Source organism: Eumetopias jubatus, unplaced genomic scaffold (genome assembly GCF_037043125.1).
Source record: "Eumetopias jubatus isolate StellerSeaLion01/CBP00866 unplaced genomic scaffold, mEumJub1_p1.0 scaffold_12, whole genome shotgun sequence".
In the NCBI taxonomy this organism is placed as follows: domain Eukaryota; kingdom Metazoa; phylum Chordata; class Mammalia; order Carnivora; family Otariidae; genus Eumetopias; species Eumetopias jubatus.
Genome location: NW_028274818.1, coordinates 69077278 through 69092226, shown reverse-complemented (window position 1 = coordinate 69092226; position 14949 = coordinate 69077278). Strand labels below are relative to the sequence as shown.

The following is a 14949-nucleotide window of genomic DNA, read 5'->3' as shown; positions in this document are numbered from 1 at the left end:
GGTAGAATTCCCCTGGGAAGCCATCTGGCCCTGGGCTCTTGTTTGTTGGGAGATTTTTGATTGCTGCTTCAATTTCCTTGCTGGTTATGGGTCTGTTCAGGTTTTCTATTTCTTCCTGGTTCAGTTTTGGTAGTTTATACGTCTCTGGGAATGCATCCATTTCTTTGAGATTGCCTGATTTGTTGACATATAGTTGCTTATAATATGTTCTTATAATTGTATTTCTGTGGTGTTGGGTGTGATCTCTCCTTTTTCATTCATGATTTTATTTATTTGGCTCCTTTCTCTTTTCTTTTTGATAAGTCTGGCCAGGGGTTTATCAATCTTATTAATTCTTTCAAAGAACCAGCTCCTTGTTTCATTGATCTGTTCTACTGTTCTTTTGGTTTCTATTTCATTGATTTCTGCTCTAATCTTTATTATTTCTCTTCTCCTGCTAGGTTTGGGCTTTATTTGCTGTTCTTTCTCCAGCTCCTTTAGGTGTAGGGTTAGGTTGTGTATTTGAGACCTTTCTTGTTTCCTGAGAAAGGCTTGTAGTGCTATATACTTTCCTCTTAGGACTGCCTTTGCTGCATCCCAAAGATTTCGAACAGTTTTGTTTTCATTTTCATTGGTTTCCATGAATTTTTAAAATTCTTCTCTAATTTCCTGGTTGACCCATTCATTCTTCAGTAGGATGCTCTTTAGCCTCCATGTATTTGAGTTCTTTCCAACTTTCCTCTTGTGATTGAGTTCGAGTTTCAAAGCATTGTGGACTGAAAATATGCAGGGAATGATCCCAGGCTTTTGGTACCAGTTGAGACCTGATTTGTGACCCAGGATGTGATCTATTCTGGAGAATGTTCCATGTGCACTAGAGCAGAATGTTTTCTGTTGCTTTGGGATGGAATGTTCTGAGTATATCTGTAAAGTCCATCTGGTCCACTGTGTCATTTAAAGCCCTTATTTCCTTGTTGATTTTTTGCTTAGATGATCTGTCCATTGCAGTGAGGGGGGTGTTAAAGTCCCCTACTATTATTGTATTATTGTTGATGTGTTTCTTTGATTTTGTTATTCATGGGCTTATATAATTGGCTGCTCCCATGTTAGGGGCGTAAATATTTACAATTGTTAGATCTTGTTGGATAGACCCTTTAAGTATGATATACTGTCCTTCCTCATCTCTTTTTATAGTAAGGATTGCCACCCCAGCTTTCTTTTGATGTCCATTAGCATGATAAATGGTTTTCCACCCGCTCACTTTAAATCTGGAGGTGTCTTTGGGTCTAAAATGAGTCTCTCGCAGACAGCATATCAGTGGGTCTTGCTTTTTTATCCAATATGATACCCTGTGTCTTTTGATTGGGGCATTTAGCCCATTTACATTCAGGGTAACTATTGAAAGATATGAATTTAGTGCCATTGTATTGCCTGTGAGGTGACTGTTACTGTCTATTGTCTCTGTTCCTTTCTGGTCTATGTTACTTTCGGGCTCTCTCTTTGCTTAGAGGACCCCTTTCAATATTTCTTGTAGAGCTGGTTTGGTGATCACACATTCTTTTAGTTTCTGTTTGTTCTGGAAGGTTTTTTTGTTTTTGTTTTTGTTTTTAAGATTTTATTTTATTTGAGAGAGAGAGAGCACACGAGAGGGGGAGGGTCAGAGGGAGAAGCAGATTCCCTGCTGAGCAGGGAGCCCGATACGGGACTCATTCAGGGACTCCGGGATCATGACCTGAGCCGAAGGCAGTCGCTTAACCAACTGAGCCTCCCAGGTGCCCTGTTCTGGAAGGTTTTTATCTCTCCTTCTATTTTGAATGACAGCCTAGCTGGATAACGTATTCTTGGCTGCCTATTTTTCTCATTTAGTACCCTTCTTTCATAGCATTTTTAACTTTGGCCTGATTAGAGCTCATTTCCGCCCTTAGAGATTCTGTATTGTCATTTATGCTTTTTTTTCAAGGCTAGCTATCAACTTCATAATTGCTATCCTGAATTCCATCTCTGACATCTTATATCCTTATCGATTAGCTCTGTGGCAGAGAACATTGCCTCTGGTTCTTTCCTTTGTTGTGAATTCCTCCTTCTAGTCATTCTGCCCAAGGGAAGGATGGGTGAACTAATGAACAGAGGCCAAGATATCAACCATGACTCAAGCAGAATGCACCCTAGAAAAAATCCAAAGTGGTCAGAAGCCACTACAGAAAAGCAAACAAAGCCAAAATGAAATAAAACAATAGTAAAAGGCGGAGAAAGAGAGACTATAATCTCACAGGGTGGGCAAAGCAGGGATATCCACTTGTTCCTGATTGAATTTTGGTCTATGTGTTAGAAGACACTACATCCCAAAATTGCAAAGAAAGCAAAACTTATGTATATATATATATAGTGAAAAAAGGACTAGATTGAAGCATATATCTATAAAATGTAGATGTGAAAAAATAAAAGTTGAAAACGATTTAAAAACCTAAGTAGGTAAAATAAGAATTTAGTTGAAATGAGAAAAAGGTAAAAAAAAAAAAATTTAGAGTGAAGGATAAGGGAATCATGAGGAAACACCTGGAGCTCAATATACTATTTTTGCCTGGTGCTGGAGTTTTACAGTCTTGTGGGATCCCTAAGCTTGTCTTTCACTTGTTCTTCCAGTCTGTCTTCTGGGGTAGGGGCCTGCAGTGCTGCTTTCAGATGTCTTTGCCTGGCTAGAGTTGCCCCACCCCTTGTCAGGGGGTTGGGCTGAATGTAAGCTTGTTGTCTGTGTGGCTTTTGTTCCCTGGAGGCTTTCTGCACCACTTCCAAGGGTCAGAGCAAAAATGGCCTTGCCCAGATCTCCAGCCCAGAGCTGCACTTTTGTGGTTCCCCTCTTCAGTAAACCCTCCAGGTCAAAGAGTCTCCCACTTCTGTGTGCACCAAAGTTTGCAGACTCCTGGGGTTCTCTTCTACTGCAATCTTCCCTGGGGGAGTCCAGGGACCTGTGAGCGTCACTTCACTTTGTGTCTTTGGGACTGTGAGCTCCCTCATGTACCCTGCTCTGCAGCTGTTTTGCCCCTCCTAGGGGATGGTAAACAGCCCGCAAGTTCCAGTCCTTTACAGGGTGCTTAGGCAAAGAGTGGTCTCCCGACCGGCCCATCTCCTGGTTTATGGCGACCAGACCTGAGAATCCCTCCTGGGCTCACTAACCATAACCAGTTTCCCTGCTCTGCTGCTTGGGCACGTTATCGATTCAGGCACCCAGGTTCTTTCTGTGTCTCCTTGGATCCTGAGACCACAGTGACCCACCTAGAATTCTGCCCTTTTCATCCCCTGAGCCTCTTTCAGAAAAGGATGTCTGTCACTGGAGCAGATTTCTAAGGGTTCTGATTTTGCAATCCAGTGTTATATCACTTTGCAGTAGCCAGCTTATGGAGGCTCCCTTCCCCCTTCGATTATCTTCCAATATTCCCCCACAGATTCATGATTCTGCACCTCCTACCTTGCAAGAAGCTGTTGCTTTTCTGCTTGTGGAGTTCCAGATATATTTTCTTACATCTCAGGCTGAATTTTTGGATGTTGAGAATGATTTGATAGGTATCCAGCTAAATTCAAGTTACCAGATGAAACAAGGTCCCCCACTCTTCCACCATCTTACCTCCCTCTCTACTGTTATGTTTAGAGCCCCTTTTACCATGTGAGGTTACAGTCACTGAATCTGGGGGTTAGGATATGCACACTTTGGGAGACCATTATTCTGCTACCACATGTCTAATTTTACTTATTTTTGCCTTCTCTCACAACTGTGCCCTGAGAGACAGCCACAAAGAGGAGAGGTCATCTATTTGGACCACCAGGTTATCTGAGGAATCCAAATGAGAGACCACCTGACCTGTGTTGTTGGTATAGGAGCCCCACCATTAGTCATCTCCCTTCTACTCCTTTCCAGACCTTATATTCTAAATGCCCTTATCTGATATGTCTCTTCTTGTTTAGAGTCCATCAGGCTACAGATGGTCCTGTCTGTGTAGCCACAGATGGAGACAGCCCCTACCAACTTCTACCAGGTCTACTAGATAGACCTCTGGGGATCAAACCCTGACTGCTGTTCTTCAACATGGCCTCCAACCAGCAGGAAGCAGTTAGACCGGTCATCGCCCCCTTTCCCTACCAGCAGTTAGGGTTACGTCTTCAGAGGGGGGAATGTTGAGAGTTAGTTGGACAGTTAGGTAGTGAGGGCCAGGGTCCCCAACAAGAAAAGGTGGAGTCAGGATAGTTAAAATAAAATAACATGGACATCCTGTTCTGCAGCTTAGACAGGACCACACTGACATTCTGCTTTGTAGCCTTTGCAGAAATGATTTCTGCAAAACGTCCTAAAATAAGACAACCACAAAAACATCTGTCAATATCATGGGCAAGGGGCAGTTAAAACCTAAGCCCCCAGATGTCAGCAAAAAAAAGACCATCAGCACATGGACATGAACCTAATAGGTAGACAGATACGTGACCAACGCCCTGATTGGCATGACTCAGCACACCGATTGCTTAAGATAGTTCCGCAAAAGAGCTCGTAAAAACCCCTAAACTTAGAAACTCCAGGGGCAACCCACTCGGGCCCCCACTCTCCAGGAACCCTGTACTCTTGCTCAGTGAACTTTGCTTTGCTGCCTACCACTCTTCGTCCAGTCTACCTCTTCATTCTTTGAAGTGGCCTGAGCGAGAACTGCGGGCACTAAGGAGACACAAATTCTGTAACACCATGATGGTGAACATTCAAAATCATGAAGGGATTGTAGGTTTAAATATGGACTAGACAATCATTTGGCAGTGCCGTTATTTCATTCAACAAGCTTTCACTGAGGACTTAAGTTTGGACCAGCTTCTAAGACTATGTAAAATCAATGTACTGGGTTTTTTCCAGTCATAGATACATAAATGACAGGGATATGATATATAATACAATGTTCATTAGATATATTCGTATCTGTTTGTGTGACCAAGAAAATTTAAATAAATGTGTTTCTTGAAAAAAATAATAAAGAATAATGAAAAAGTGAAAGGTCGGTATATTGACACCCTTGTTAAGGAACCTGGATAGAACCTCAGATGGCCTCTATCCAACTCCATATCTTTCTCTTCCCTTTAATGGTGACTTTGTTATAATCTGCGTTTTGATATCATTTTTAGTTGTGACTATAATTTTTGACTGTAACTCTAGCCTTACCACTCATATGTGAGTTCATAAATAACCCTTTGTTTGACCTCTGTTTGAACTGATGTAGAAGGATCTAGTCCTTTGTAACTTGCATCATTTCCTCAGCACTTTTGTGTGAGAAACATTGTTTCAATCTGTTTAGCTGTAGTTTTATTCATACTGTTGTAGAGTACTCTTTTCTATGAGTAGGCTAGACTTGACCCATTTTACTGTTGATGGGTATTTGGATTTTTCCAGATTTAGGTTATTACCAACAACGCTGCTGTGGAGCATTCTTATATGCTATCTTGGGCTAGGTGACCGAGTGTTACCCTAGATAACATTGCATCTAGGAATGTGAGTATAGGTCAGCATCACTAGGTAACGCCACACTATTATGAAAGCAATTTGAGCGTGTAAGGCGGCAGCCTGGGATGCAAAGCATTAATAGCAGGTCATTCCCTCCCTTTTCAGGACACCCAGAGTCCAGTGTCTTTGCCAGTTTTCCCTCTAACTCTCAGGATGGATTCAAACTGGTATGGGAATAACTGAGAAAATTCAAATGTGAGAAGGTTTGTAGCAGGAAGTACTTAATCTCTTTAGGCTAACTATGATAAATGAAGCTGGAATTTACCAATCTATGAGAAACAGCTACCACCACCCAAAACTTCCTACTGTTTTTCTGTAGTGATGATTTTAACTATGCTGGTGAAGACAAAACCATTTGGAACTTAAGTGCAAAGACTAGTTGACTTTAAGTAAGCCATGTATGTTTTATTAAAGAGAGATAACTTTTTAAAATTGTTTGAGTACATCTTTAAAACCTGTGGATATAAGCTGAAGAGTGTTTTAGAGGATTTGAGATTTTTTTATTGTGATTTTTAAAATTGGTGTTAATTCTTTTTTTTTTTAATTAACATATATTATTTATTTCAGGGGTACAGGTCTGTGATTCACCAGTCTTACACAATTCACAGCACTCACAATAGCACATACCCTCCCCAGTGTCCATCACCCAGCCACCCCATCCCTTCCACCCCACTCTACTCCAGCAACGCTCAGTTTGTTTCCTGAGATTAAGAGTCTCTTATGGTTTGTCTCCCTCTCTGGTTTCTTCTTGTTTCATTTTTTTCCTCTTTTCCCCTGTGAGCCTCTGCCTTGTTTCTCAAATTCCACATATCAGATCATATGATAATTGTCTTTCTCTGATTGACTTATTTTGCTTAGCATAATAATACTCTCTAGTTCCATCTGCATCGTTGCAAATGGTAAGATTTCATTTTTTTGATGGCAGCATAATATTCCATTATATATGTATATATATATATCACTTCTTTTTTTTTTAAGATTTTATTTATTTATTTGACACAGAGAGACACAGCGAGAGAGGGAACACAAGCAGGGGGAGTGGGAGAGGGAGAAGCAGGCTTCCCGCGGAGCAGGGAGCCCGATGCGGGGCTCGATCCCAGGACCCTGGGATCATGACCTGAGCTGGAGGCAGACGGTTAACGACTGAGCCACCCAGGCGCCCCTATACCACATCGTTATCCTTTCATCTGTCAATGGATATCTGGGCTCTTTCCACAGTTTGGCTATTGTGGACATTGCTGCTGTGAACTTTGGGGTGCACGTGCCCCTTCGGATCACTACATTTGTATCTTTGGGATAATACCCAGAAGTGCAATTGCTGGGTCATAGGGTAGCTCTATTTTCAACTCTTTGAGGAACCTCCATACTGTTTTCCAGAGTGGCTGCACCAGCTTGCGTTCCCACCAACAGCGTAGGAGGGTTCCTCTTTCCCCGCAGAGGGTTTGAGATTGTTGTTACCTTTCACCACATTAGAAGTTTGGTAGATTTTGGTTGCCCTCCTTTATATTCAAGCTAAAGATTAGGATGTGCCTAATTATTATCTCTGTGATGCCATAGAAGTTGGTTATAAATGAAATTAATAATTTATTGGGTCAACTGGGTGGTGTAGTCTGTTAAGCGTCCCACTCCTGGTTTCACCTGAGGTCGTGATCTCAGGGTCATGAGCTCAAGGCCTGCTTAGGTCTGGGTGCTCAGTGCGAAGGCAGCTTGAGATTCTCTCTCCTTCTTCCTGCCCCTCCTGCTTGTGCTCTTTCTCTTCTAAAATAAATAAATAAATAAATCTTTCTTTAAAAAATAAGAATTTATTCACACATTTACATTTAAAATTAAGGAACTGTTTGCACTCTTATCTATTTATATGTAAATATTTGGGCAATTGTGAGGACAAAATCTTAAGTGTTTTGTAAAACCTCTGGGTCATTCACAAGTGAGACTAAGGTGGGGGGGGACACTTATAGGCAGTTATTTTTTCCACTGTCAAAAATATGAAATGATAGAAGAGGCAGATGAGTTCTCCTCTGGCATTGTCCTTGATCGTCATTCTCCCTGAGGACTGCCGTCTCTGGACAGCTCAGCGACAGGGGCTCATTAACAGTGTGGGGACTCTGTTTCCCAAAGGTGTCAGCCAGGGAAACGGATTTGGTTCTCTGTGCCAGCGAGCCACAGTCGAGTGTCACAGCACACCCTCCTGTGTGCATAAAGGTCTCCCTGTCACCAGGCAGGTCATTCATTGTATTTGGGAGACCACCGTGAGAGTTTGCAATTTCCTTCATCTCCTACCTTCTAGAGACAAAGTGCAGATCTCTGTACCACGGGAAGTCATGTGAAGTCATCGTGAGAAAGTGTCCTTTCGCTTAAGACGAATTTATGGGTGGGGTGCTGGGTGGCTCAGCCTGTTAAGGCTCTGCCTTCTGCTCAGGTCATGATCTCAGGGTCCTGGGATCGAGCCCTGCATCGGGCTTCCTGTTCAGCGGGAAAGGAGGTAGGGAAATAGCTTAGAATCCACAGAGAAGGTGAATAAAGGGGAGTGAAATGGAACTCGGTCTGTGTGTTGCTTTATTAAATCGAAGTTAGTTTCTTCTCAGTTGTGGTTCTTGAAACGGAAGAGTTGTATTGGTTTGCATATATGGTCCATTGTCTAAAGGAACAGACAGTGGAAGTTCACCAAATATAAGAAAGAAGTTTAATTGTTCATTATAGATGCCGCCAAGTGTCCCAGACATTTCATTCTACTGTAGTACTATACCTGTGTAGGCAAATGTGGAAAATAATTTATGCATATATAGTGGTAATAAAATATGCCCTTCAGTAGTGGGATAATAGAGGATGCATATGTGTAAAATTATTAGACTACACCTTCCATGCTTTTCCTTTAGTTCCTTATTACCTATGAAATTTGACAATTTTTGTTCTCTAGGCTTAAAATTCATTGTCAGTATTTAGAGTTTTTCAATGCTCATTTTCTCCCTTATGAGTTACCAAAATAGCTAAAATATGTATGAACTTTAAAAAATGCTATGTTGAAAATTATAACAGGGAAGTTCCATTTTGTGAATATTGTGTCAATGCGTCTCTATTTTGACATTAGTGTTAATATCAAAAACTAATGATGTACTATACAGTGCCTAACTGAACATAATAAAAAAAAAGAAGAAAAAGAAATGATGACATTTCATGTGAGTACAAATACCAATCTGAAAAGTAAAAGGTAGGAATAATCCTGAATGTGTAAGTAATTGATGAATTAGACAAATGACAGGTTGTGTGTGTGTGTGATTGATTTTCAGTGAATGGTTCAGCTTTTTGTAGGGCCTCAGGGAGAGCGCAGGTGAGCCTTTCAATTAGTTGGTATCTGTTCTCAGAACATGGGAATCTCATCTCTTAGTCCAATAGTCAATCCGGTAAACTTTGAGGTCTTGAAGAGTTTCTGTCCTCAGAGACCATGTTGCAAACCCTTGTAAGTATAGGCATTCTAGGGTATGTTCAGAGTCCTCATTAGCCGGCACCACTGTACGATGATTTCGGACAGCATTTTCCAAAGAAGTACCTCTTGAGTCTCTGTTCAATCAGTTCCCTACACTTCCTTACACTAGTTATGTTATCATTGTGTTTCAGGATAATCCCCACATGTGATTTCTGCTATTTCCTACCAGTCCTGTTTCTGATCTTCCTTTATGGTAGGGGTTGGTAAGCAACTTATGTGGTATATGACATGGTGTGGTAGTTGTCTGCCTTCAGAGGACCAAATTATGTCTAGAAATTGTACTGTAGTTTGAGATCCTGAGCCCTAACTTAGGTCAACTGTCCATCCTCTGAGTGTAAGGAATTCCATCACTTTACTTTGATGCTAGTCTGTTCTCCAAGTTGTCCTCAGAAATAAGGATGTCATCCATGTAGGGAAGAGTGGTTTGTGTGTGTGTATTTGTTTTAGGAAAGGCCTGGATGTTCCTGAAAATAATACGGTTGAGCACCCTTTCCTGTTCTTATTGGCTGTTAGTAAATCTTTTGTGAAGTATTCGTTTTTAAATAGACTGTCTTTTTATGGTTGATGAGTAGGAATTCCTTACTGACAAGTCTTTGTCAGAGTGTGTATTGCAAATCTTTACTTCCCAGTCTGTGGCTCACCCTTTTCATTTTCTTAATGGTCATGAGATAAGGAGAAATGTCACAATTTTATGAAGTCTCATGAATTCTTTTAAATGGTTAGTGCATTCTGTGTCCTACCCCAAGATCAACATGTTCTACATTTTCTTCCAGAAACTGTCTAATGTTAAGCTATAATCCATCTCAAATTTCTAAATTCCGTTTTTAATTCTAATAGGATATTTATAGACTATTTTGGATTTTCTGTGTACACAATCATATTATCTGTAAATAGTCACAATCATCCCCTCAATTCTTATGCTTTCTGTTTCTCTTGCCTTAAAACACTGGGTAGATTCTCCAATGCAATGTTGAATAGAGTAGCATTGTTTGAAGATTTTAATATACCTTTCTCAATATCTGATAGAAAAAGCAGACAAAACATTGGTAACAAATGTGACATAATTGACATATATGGAACATTACATAGTAAGTGCAGAATACATTATTTTTAAGTGGTCCTAGAATATTTACCCAAATAGATGATATGTTGGGCCATAAATCAAGTCTACACATTTTAAAAGCCTGAAATTAACTAGATTATATTCTTAGGCCACAGGGGAATTGAGCCACAGTCATAATGAAAAGAAAACCAGGAAGTCCCTCAGTGTTTAAAAATTAAATGTAACTTTGCTACATATCCTAAGGGTCAGAGAGAGAATCGCAATGGAAATTCTCAACCTTTCCTACATCAGAGCTCACAGACCATGGCACTTTATCTGTGAAGAGCACTCACTATCATAAGCTAGACAGGAGTTAAGCCTCAAATCAGAGGTCTGCCTGACCCCAGCCTGTGGTTCCCCCGCCCCCCTCCCCCAGCCCAGCTGCCCTTTCTGGTGGCCCTGGGCTAAGTGTCGTGACAGTGAGCTACTCTGTTTTATTCTGTAGTCTAAGGGGATGGTGCCAGACTCTCTGGCAGTTCTAAAATTCTGACTTTAAATTATTTGTGTGCTTCAGAGATTTGGGCAGGAGAAGGGGAGCAGCCCAGCATCTGTGAACACCTCTGTTACCTGTGTCGAGCATGGAACAGGTAACCTTCTGTAGGCATCATTTTGATTTCTTGGTACTATTGTTAAAGGTGCTTTTGTCTCAAGTTCCTCCCTTTAGTAGTAATTATAATGGTAATGGAAATTTTTATCTTTTACCATCCATGGGCCTGGATCCTGAGCTCCCAGGGAAGCTATCCTTTAACATTTTACCAAGCTCAAAATGACTGGGCAAAACCTCAGAGCATGGACCCTCTTTCTGCCCCAGGCACATATTGTAGATCTGCTTCAAGAAGAAAAAGATAACCCAACGATGCCATTGCAAACATAAAGTTAAGAAAAACAAAACAACCTCTCTGGCTCCCATAAGATTAAAGTCATACCGATTTGCACATACTGAAAACATAAGAAAAAGTCTGTAACTCTCTGGAATGTTCTTCCTTATGGTGATGTGTAACTCTGTATGTAAAACAAGACAACAAATATATAAACCTGCCCCAAATGTTCCTTCCCCGGAGCACTCCCTTCTTTGTGAAGATTGTCTCCCAGGCTGCTGTCCTGACTTGGGTTTGAATAAAACTCTCTTCCTTTCTCTCTAAACTGTTTAAAAGGGTTTGTTCATTCAGTGTCGACAATAACAATATGTTTTCTTTTTAAGTGAAAAATAAATGTTCCTGGTTCCCAACTCCCAACAGCACAGAAGGGCGGCTCGTCCTCATCCTGGAGGCTTCCCTGCAGAACCAAGCATACGTATATATATTCCATCATGAACGGGCTCATCCTACAAGGATGCTTTGAAGGTCCAAGAAGCACTATCCACTCCCTGGGTGAGACCAGAAGGTGAAGTTCTTCCTGCTTAGAGCATTACTTATGGGGTTTTAAAACTGCCTTGGAAATGTGGGAAACCCTTGCATTTCCTAAAGCCCAAGCCTTAGAGGGTCTGAGAGCAGGTGACCTTGCCAGGAGCCAGGAACAGCTCTGCAGGCAGGGTTGGTGCAGGAAGGGAAGGGGCAGGGCTCTGGGGGTGGTCTGCAGCCAGAGGGGTCCGTGGAAGGGGCCAGATGTCTGGGGGGGGCCCTGCCCATGATCCTACCCATGCCTGCACCGCCAAGCCAGGTGTTGGGGCCAGGAGGTGCCTCCAGGATCACCTGCAGTTGCAGGGAGGCGTGGGCATGAGGGCGGGTTGCCCGGTACAGGGAGGCGCTGCATTCAATGGGCTCGGGGCACCACCCTCCCCGACCAGTCACCGCGTGGGGGGTAGAGCTACCTCTCTGTGGGCAGACTGGGAGCTGCCCTGGGATGCAGAGGTGGGGGCAGGTGAAGGGGAATTCCGAGAGACCCTGGGTGGGGGTCCTGGGTAGGTGAGTGCGCTCTGTGCACTGGGGTGGGGGTTCCGGGGGTAGGGTGCGCCCTAGGTGGGAGTTAGAGTCCTCCAAGACTGCGGGGACCGAGCTAATCTTGCAAACTGAGTTTTCTTTTTCCCTTGAAAGTCTCTTCTGCCTGATGTCCATCAACTGGCTGTATCCCCCAGAACAACCTCTTCTGCCTGATGTCCATCAACTGGCTGTATCCTCCAGGGCACCTGCTCACCCCAGGTTTTTTGGGATGGGTTGCAGACATTTCAGGGTTTCCCGTGTTCCCCAGGAAGAGTGCACGTAATGACCGCACACGGTCCCCAACTTCAGTGGGGTGCCCCCTGCCCCCTGGCACACACAGTGCAGGCAATGGACCTTGAGCAGCACCCCGAGTTCAGCAGGGAGTCCCCTGTTTCCCCAGGCAGAGGTGTGGTGGTAACAAGCCCCAGAGCCATCCCCCAACTTCAGCATTGTGCCCTGTGTCCTCTGGGGATGGTGGTAATGGGCTGTCAGGGTCGTGCAGGAGGGTCCTCCAGGTGGGGGCCTGGAGGCTGGAGTAAACCAGACCCCACTCAAGGGGGGCCCTCGGGGGGCTCTTGTGTGGAGGAAGTTGGGTAAGGGGACCCCAGGCAGTGGTGACCTCACTTCCCTGACAACAGAGCCCAACAGAATTTGGCAACCCAGTAACCAGGCACCCACATTCCAGAGACAGCCCCCTGCCCAGCTCATTTTGTTGGAGATCCTCGAACGAAGAACATGTTTGCGTGTTGCATCCCAAAGTCTGGAGGCTGCAGGCTGAAGAAAGCGCACCCTGCAAACGCTGTCCCCCACTGGGGATGTCGTGTCAGGGCTCCCCACCACCTCTGGCCATTTGGCCGGAAGGACAGAAAGGTGACACCAGGAGGCCCAGAGCCAGCCACCCAGCCCCACTCGCTCTGATCTGACCTGTGCAGCCCCAGGTCCCCTCCCTGTGCAGGCTGATGAGGGGTCAGATACCCAGTGGGCAGGTCATGTTCAAGGTCAAGGCTGGCTGGGTGGGATGGGGTGTGTGGGTGCTGCCCCTTCTGCCCACGGTTTATCCCGATAGCCCTGCAGGGATGGGCTACTGCATCCCGGGTGCAGGGCTGTGCATGCACAGGTCTGTGTCTGATCTGGGAGCAGCAGGGGGACTGGGCAGGAGGACAGTGAGGATGGCCGGGCAGGGCTGTGATGCCTCCAGCCGGCTACCCGTCCCTGTCTTTGCAGAAGTCAATGGATGACATGGAGAGGTGGCTGGTGGACACACCCTCCATCTCCTGGACAGAGGGGTTGACCCCACAGGGGTCCCTAGGAGCAGGTGCTGGGGATTGCCAAAGAAGGCCTCCGACACCACCCAGACCACTGTCCCAGGTGGTTGTCCACCGGACAGTGGTCCAGGAGCTGGAGCCCACAGAGGCCGAGCCCGAGGGTGAGAAGGCTGGGGCTGGGTGTTTGTGGTGTGTGGGGATGGGTCGGTGCTGGCCCCACAGGGAGGAGCCCCAGAGGCTGGTGTGGGGCCAGGAGCAACGACCGGGCACAGAGCACCCAGCGGGTGGACCGCAGTCGGGGAGACGTCCCCGTGAGGGTCCCTTCCTGGCTGCGGCTTCTCTGGGAGGCCCTGGGCTGGGTTCTGTCTTGTAAAGGCTCACGGAGAGCAGGCACGAGGGTGAGCTTTTCTCCTCTCACAGCTGCTCCACCACCTGAGGAGCTAGAGCCGGCTCCAACTCCATCAGCAGCTCTGGAGGGAAGAGGGAGTGACTGCAGCGACTTCAGGAGGAGACCAGGAGCCGGCAGGTGACCCGGCACCCGCCCACGGAGAGCCTGACGCAAACCAGGAAGAACAGGCACCTGCTCCTGCCCCAGCCCCTGCCCCTGCTACGGTTCCTGCCGCTCCCCTGCCCCTGTCCATACTCCTGCTAGAGCCGCTGCCCCTTCCCCCGCCCCTGCCCGTGCTCCCCTTCCTGCCCCTGACCCAGGTCTTGCCCTGGATCCTGCACCTGCCACTACTGCTGATCCTGTCCCTCCCCTTGCCCCTGGCCCTGCTCTTACATCTGTCCCTGCCCCTGTCCCTGCCCCTGTCCTAACCCCTGCCCCTACTCCTGCTCCTGCAGGGCTCCCACAGCCACACCCAGAGCCCACAGCCCTGCAGGGAGAGCTCCCTGTACAATTACCCTTAGTTCCATCACCGGACCCCGACGCCCCGCCAGATTGTTTCGTCCCCTCCCCCTATGTTCTTACTCTCTGGTTCATATTAACTGTTATCTTTTCATGTTCTGTATACTGTTTATTATTTGTTTTAAATAAAATTACTTGTTTTCAATTGAACACGTCATGAGTATTAAGTACACTCCCAACGCTGTGCCCCCACACCCCAGAACATTGCTGCAGAATATCTCCTTCCCCAAAGGAGTCCCCGAACCAGAAGCCCTCCCTGCCCATTTCTCTCCCAGCCCAGACCCTGGCGATCCCCAAGCTGCTTTCTCTCTCTGTTCCTTTACCTGTTCTGGATGTTTCTGTAAGTGGAATCACACAGTAGGGGCCTTTGTGTCTGCCCACCTATTTTCAAAGGGGACTTGTTTTCTTCTGTGTTTATTTGACATAGAATTTCTCTTATTCGATATTGAAATGCCCGATGGATTACACATCAGATGTAATCATAGAGGCCACTTTAGGAATTATGGGCACAATCTCGGGGCCGAGACCCCTGTTCCTGCTGGGACACCACAGCCTGACCCCAGACAGGACAGGAGTGGTTCCTCCTGTGGTCCACCCAGAAACCAGGGAAATGCAGAAAGCTGGAAGACACACCACAAAGGGCAAAAGCATTGCTCACAACCCAAGGCCAGAGAAAGGTTTCACCTGACTCTGGTCCAAACCACGCTCCAAGTCACTGGGTTCCACAGGGACGGAGACCAAACACACGCAAGTCCAAAGGGGA

The 14949-nt window shown here is 45.4% G+C and overlaps 1 long non-coding RNA gene across 1 annotated transcript; it reads left to right on the top strand.

Annotated features, from left to right (window-relative positions):
- The first annotated feature begins 12944 nt into the window (after window positions 1-12944).
- Window positions 12945-14336, top strand: LOC148162822 (uncharacterized). Its single transcript, XR_015766530.1, has 2 exons — window positions 12945-13440; window positions 13700-14336. It is a non-coding gene; the product is annotated as an uncharacterized LOC148162822 (long non-coding RNA).
- Window positions 14337-14949: the final 613 nt, after the last annotated feature.